The 6,789-nt window shown below is 44.5% G+C and overlaps 1 protein-coding gene across 1 annotated transcript in view; it reads right to left on the bottom strand.

Annotated features, from left to right (window-relative positions):
- Window positions 1-6,789, bottom strand: part of Dzank1 (double zinc ribbon and ankyrin repeat domains 1) — an 81,998-nt gene that overhangs the window by 1,701 nt on the left and 73,508 nt on the right. The gene's annotated exons all lie outside the window — the stretch shown is intronic.

Here is a 6,789-nt window from a genome sequence, read left to right as displayed (position 1 = left end):
CGGCTTTTTTTCTTTTTGCTTATGTGGTGCTGAGGAATCGAACCCAGGGCCTCAGGCATGCAAGGCAAGCGCTCTACCACTGAGCCAACTTCCCAGCCCCTCAACTGATTTTTTTAAGATAGGATCTTGCTTTTTGCCCAGACCTGCAAGTGGACCACTGTCCTCCTATTTTAGGCTTTTCACAGCTTCTTCCCTTGAAATGGAGTCTCATAAACTCCTGGCCTGGAACTTTGTAATCTTCCTGATCTTGTTTCCTGAGAAACTACAGTTATATATGTGAGCCATGGTGCCTGGATTAAAAAGCAGGAATTTTTAAGTATTATGAAAGAGTGATTATACTAACTATAATTATTAGCTAATTATTACTATGCTAACTAGGTAATTCAGTTATAATTGAAAAGCTTTATATATATATGATGAAATAGTTCTAGCAGGTAGATATGTCTACGGTTCTGATGTCTTATTACTCATTGGCAAGAATAGTTTAGGCAGATATGGTAACATCTATACTAGTTTCTCAAAATGCCTGGTCTTTGATTCCTGTGAGCTGACTAGAACCAGTTGTGATGAAACAGTATATTCAATGATAACATTTCTTATACCAGCGGTATAAGGTGGAATTTTTTTCTTTTCTTTTTTCTCTTTTCCTTTCAGGTTCTAGGGATCAAACCTAGGGCTTTATGAATGATAGGGAAGTGTTTTACTACTGAGCAACATCCTAAGCCTGAAAATTATCTTTTCTTTCTTTGTTTTTGGCCAGCTCTGGGCCTTGACCTCAGGGCCGACTGTCCCTGAGCCTCTTCTGCTCAAGGCTAGTACTCTACCACTTGAGCCACAGTGTCATTTCTGGCTTTTTCTGCTTATGAGGAATTGAACCCAGGGCTTCATGCATGCGAGGCAAGTACTCTACCATTAAGCCACATTCCCAGCCTGAAATTTTTCTTTTACACTGATTTCTGGAGGGAATTTTCATCTATACTAAATATGGCAATTAACAAGGGCTTAGAGATAGCAAGGGGTACAAGGTGGGAGCACCTTTCACTCTTAATGCAGCTTCTCACACTGGGCTGCTCCATCCAGTTCAAATGATTGTTCTCTCAATCTACCCCTTTGTCCTCATAAGGAAATTAGACCCCATGATTAGCTAGCTCTTGGTCAAAGTGAAAACCAAACCAAAAAAAAAAAAAAATACTTGTAGACATAGTTCCTATCAGTGTGTGGTTCTTAGGTAATTTTAGTATAGTTGGCTTTAAATTTTTTGTAACCTTAGTTATCTGGATTGTAATAGGAGATGTAAGATAAAGTGATGGAAAGCAGGTCATGTAAAGAAGTGTTGTATTCCATATGTTGGTGGCTCATGCCTCTAATCCTAGCTACTCAGGAGGCTGAGATCTGAGAATCCAGCACAGGCAGGAAAGTCCATGAGACTCTTAACTCCAATTAACCACCTGAAAACTGGAAGTCAGGCTGTGGCTGGAAGTGGTAGAGTGCTAGCCTTGAGCAAAAAAGCTCAGGGACAGTGTCTCAAAACTGACCCCAAAACATTAAAAAATTAAAAAGATGATAAAGCACCAGGTAGCACTTCTCAAATCCCACCATCAGATCAGGCACCATGGTGGAGCTGTCCTACCAAGGCAGCTTGGTTGACTCAGACCTTTCTCTCTGCAGCAGAACCAAAACCAGAAGTCTACCCCGATTCTTTCTGCCCTCCCGATTTCCCCAAGTGTAAGTTCCCCTTGCAACATGTGCTACGTAATCATCCCCCCTGGATCTTCACATGCCTGTGTACAGAAAGTCAAGTGGAGCCAGGAGATCCACGCTCAAGGGACCCGGAGAAGCAGCAGCAATCCTCTGATAGAATCTCCTGGAGAGATAAAGGTTTATCTCCTGGAGAGATAAAGCCAGAGAAAGGAGGCACCAAACCTTCATTTGGCCCAACAGAGAAAAGCACTTTGGGAGCCTTCTCCAGACTGCCCCAGAGACAGGCAGTCAGCTCTCGGAATGGCATCCGAGTGGTGGAGAAGGAAGCCAGCCCAGCTCACACACAGAACCCCGAGGAAACAGACAGACTGCTGAAGAGGATAGAAGTCTTAGGATTTGGAACAGTCAACTGTGGAGAGTGCAGCCTGGGCTTCAGCAAGATGGCAAACCTGCTGAGCCATCAGAGGATCCACTCCGGAGAGAAGCCTTATGTGTGTGGGGTGTGTGAGAAAGGCTTCAGTCTGAAGAAAAGCCTGGCCAGACACCAGAAAGCACACACCGAGGAGAAGCCCATCGTGTGCAGGGAGTGTGGGCGAGGTTTTAACCGCAAGTCAACCCTCATTATTCACCAGAGGACACACTCGGGGGAGAAGCCTTACTCGTGCAGTGAGTGCGGGCGAGGCTTCAGTCAGAAGTCCAACCTCATCATACACCAGAGGACACACTCTGGGGAGAAGCCGTATGTGTGCCGGGAGTGTGGGAAATGCTTTAGCCAGAAGTCAGCTGTGGTTAGACACCAAAGGACACACTTAGAGGAGAAGACCATTGTGTGCAGTGACTGCGGTCTCGGCTTCAGTGACAGGTCAAACCTAATCTCTCACCAGAGGACACACTCCGGAGAGAAGCCTTACGCCTGCAAGGAGTGTGGGCGGTGCTTCCGGCAGAGGACCACCCTTGTCAACCACCAGAGGACCCACTCAAAGGAGAAGCCTTACGTGTGTGGCATCTGTGGGCACAGCTTTAGCCAGAATTCAACCCTCATCTCTCACAGGAGGACCCACACCGGAGAGAAGCCATATGTGTGTGGGGTCTGCGGGAGAGGGTTTAGTCTCAAGTCACACCTCAACAGACACCAGAACATTCACTCAGGGGAGAAGCCAATTGTGTGCAAAGATTGTGGTCGTGGCTTCAGCCAACAATCAAATCTCATCAGACACCAGAGGACACACTCCGGGGAAAAGCCCATGGTGTGTGAGGTGTGCGGGCGAGGCTTCAGCCAGAAGTCAAACCTTATTGCACATCAGAGGACACACTCAGGGGAAAAGCCATATGTGTGCCGGGAGTGTGGGAAAGGCTTCAGCCACCAGGCAGGGCTGATCAGGCACAAGAGGAAACACTTACGGGAGAAGCCGTACGTGTGCACACAGTGTGGACTGGGCTTCAGCAACAAGTCAGCTTTAATCACACACAAGCGGGGATGCTCAGAAGAGAAGCCTTGCACATGCAGAGACAGTGGCCCAGGCTTTCTCCACAAGTCCCACCTCACCTTCCAGCAGAGGGCACACAACGGGGAGAAGCCCTACGTGTGCAAGGCCTGTGGGCAGAGCTTTCAGTGGAAGTCCCACTTGAGCAGACACAGGAAGATGAAGGGTATCCACCACAAGCCACTGCAGCCTGACTTGGAGGCCTACTTGGAGCAATCGTCTGACCCCTTGTATTCTCTTTAAAAAAAAAAAAAGATGAGAGGACTGTCAAAAGTTTTTACACTTCCATAAAATAGAAAAATACATTCCATAAGTGATGATATAAGATACTTAGTTTGATCCCTACTAAATCTTTTCCATGTTTCATGGCTTTTTGTTCTAATAAACTTTGCTTCTGTACAAATATGAGTTTGTTCTTTGGTTTGAGGCTAGAGTTTTTATTTTCTAGGATCTGTTTTTGTTCCTTGTATTATGTTCTTTGAAAATACTGAACTTAGCCAGGTGCTGGTAGCTCACACCTGTAATCCTAGCTACTCAGGAGGGTATCTGAAGATTGCGGTTTGAAGTCAGCCTGGGCAAGAAAGTCCATGAGACTTTTTTTTTGTTGTTGTTGGTGGTGGTCATGGGGCTTGACTCTAGATCTGGGCGCTGTCCCTCAGATCTCCAGTTCAAGGCTAGTGCTCTACCACTTAAGCCACAGTGCCACTTCTGGTTTTCTGGTGGTTAATTGGACAGAAGAGTCTCATGGCTTTTCCTGCCTTGGCTGTCTTTGAACCGTGATCCTCAGATCTCAGCCTTTTGAGTAGTTAAGATTACAGGCAGGAGCCATGAGCATCTGGCTCATGAGACTCTTATCTCCAGATGAACTACTAGAAAACAAAGTAGAGCTGTGGCTCAAAGTGGTAGAGCACTAGCCTTAAACAGAACAGTTCAAGGACTGTACTCAAGCACTGTTCAAGTCCCATGAACCTCTCCTCCCCAAAAAATATCTGAACTCTTAGTTTATAGGACAGAATAGTAATTACCCAAGATTGTCTCCAGTTCTGAGTGTCTTTACTGTTTTGTTTTATAGCTTTCATTTTTAAGGAAATAGCATTATTCCCATTGCTGTAAATAGCATAAAACTCGGCCATTTAGGAGCTGGAGATCATTATATTAAGTGAAATAAACTAGTTCCACAAAGACAAATGTTACACATTTTCTTTAATATGTGGAATCTGGAGGGAAACAAAATAACTAAGGCCATGAAAGTAGAGTCTACCAGGGAAGGAGAAAAGAAAAGGGGAGTAAGGAGGGGAGAAAGAAAAAAAAGTAATAGATGATGTGAATATTATCACATATATATACTAATATATACACTAATATATATATATATGCATGGAAAATTTGTGGTTGGTCAGGGAACAGCAGAAACTTGACAGCCATTTGGGGTGGGGGTGGGGGACAGGAGTGAGTTGCTAGGACTGCAAGAATGTGGGGGGCGGGGGGGAAGCCAGGCCAGATGCTGGTGGCTCACACCTGTAATCCTACCTACTCGGAAGGCTGAGATCTAAGGATTGTTGTTCAAAGCCAGCCCAGGCTGGAAAGTCTATGAGATACTTATCTCCAGTTAACCACCAGGAAACCAGAAGTGGTCCTGTGGCTTAAAGTTAGCCTTGAGCAAAACAGCTCTGGGACAATGCCCAGGTCCCAAGTGGACAAAAACACAAAAACAGAAAGAAAGAAAGGAAAAATAATGTGGGATACAGTCAGCGAGGCATGCTTACCTGGGTTGGAAACATGGCTCAGAGGTAAAGGAACTACCTAGGAAGCAGAAGATCCTTCATTTAAAGCCCAGGACCACCAAAAAATAAAAATAAAAACCAAAAAGGCACAGACTTGCTTTTGAAGGTACCATGCTGAGATTCCTGATGCTGGGGCACTAGCCACTATTAGGGACCCCTCTGTGGCCACATTATAGCTAGAGGATATCCTACTGCCCCCAAGAGAATTGTTTCATACTACAATGTTTATGCTACCAGTATCCCAGTTTTATGGAACTTGAAATGCAGGATCCTCTGGGTCTTCCCACAGAAAACAGGCTTCTACAACAGTAATGTGTGGCTGTTCTAGAAACCCAACCACTGAGATTGCTGTTTTAAGCAAGAATCGATTGCTATTGTTTCACGTGGCTTAACGGATCTGTTTACACAAAGTGTATTTTAAAAATACTTTCTAAGCTGGGTGCCAGTGGCTTACTCCTGTCATTATAGCTACTCAGGAAACTGAGAATTATGGTTTGAAGCCAGCCCAGACAGGAAAATCTGTGAGACTCTTTATCTCCAATAAGTTACCAAAAAAGCAAACCGGAAGTAGCACTGTGGCTCAAAGTGGTAGAGTGTTAGCCTTGAGTGAAAAAGCCCAGGGATAGTGCCCACCCAGGCCCTGAGTTCAAGCCCCACAACCAAAAAAAAAAAAAAAAAAAGTTTTCTGCCCAGTATCCTCATGCCATTTTCTTGTCATTTTACTAGAACAGCTTTGAGAGAAGAAACACCATATCAGAATGATGGTCTATACTCCAGGCACTTTTTTTTTGAGGGGGGCGGTCATTATAAGATAGGATTCCTCTTTCCCTGGGTGGGGATATAACTCAGAGGTAGTGTTTGCTGAGCATGATAGAGGTTCTGGGTTCTATCCCAGCACCACTGAAAAATGATTGCCTTTCTCCATTTATTATTCCTCATATCATCTGTAAGTCCTCGAGAAAACTATTTAAAGCTTAATATGGCACACTACATTATTTATAGAATGATAAAGAAAAGCAAGGAAATATACAACAGGGCTAGTGGCTGTCTTCCCAGAACTAAAACTGTGCCAACCATTATGAACTCCAATACTCATTTCACACACAAGAAATCAGATGATCAAAAGAACTATTTTGGGAACATCTAATTAATACTTCGTGGGTTTTTAAAAAAATTTTACATTTATAGCAAATCTGATACATATCTTGCTCCATTTAAATGGCTACCAGCTAAACCAACCTCAGATTTATCCTCCCAGATCAGACACTGGTGACTTCTGGAAACCAGGGCATAAATACGAGTTTGATGAGTTACGGAATGATGACTTTGATTCCTCCTAGACCCCACTTTGTTTTCCTTGTTTCTAGCTTGTGACTGGGTCTGTGTGATCAGAGCTAGGCAAAACTGTATGTTGTACACAACTAGAGGTTCTGAGTAGAGGGAGCTACAAGTCCTATGTTGGGCTGAGTGTAGTAGGGGAGTCCTGGAGCTCAGGAAAGACAAGGAACCTGGGTGAAGCACCTGCAGGCCTGCTGAGGAACTTGTCCCCCCCCCCCCAACAAACGGAAGGAAAAGGATATTAAAGGGGTCATGTTCATGATCATGTTTTGTAGACCCAAAGGCCTGGAGATGTGAAGAGCAGGAATGAGAGGGTCCTGAGGGGTGGTGATTTGTCAAACCTGCAAGTCCCTATCCTTGGCTAAGCCAGTGGCTTCAGAAAGAAAAAGAGGAGACAATTTAGGAGACGAAACTTGCAGGGCTTTGTGGCTGGATGTAAATGGGAGCAAGAAGGAAGTAGTATACTGCTTCTTCTTTTTTTT

This window comes from Dipodomys ordii, unplaced genomic scaffold (genome assembly GCF_000151885.1).
Source record: "Dipodomys ordii isolate 6190 unplaced genomic scaffold, Dord_2.0 Scaffold99, whole genome shotgun sequence".
NCBI lineage: Eukaryota > Metazoa > Chordata > Mammalia > Rodentia > Heteromyidae > Dipodomys > Dipodomys ordii.
This window is presented reverse-complemented; position numbering and strand designations above follow the sequence as displayed.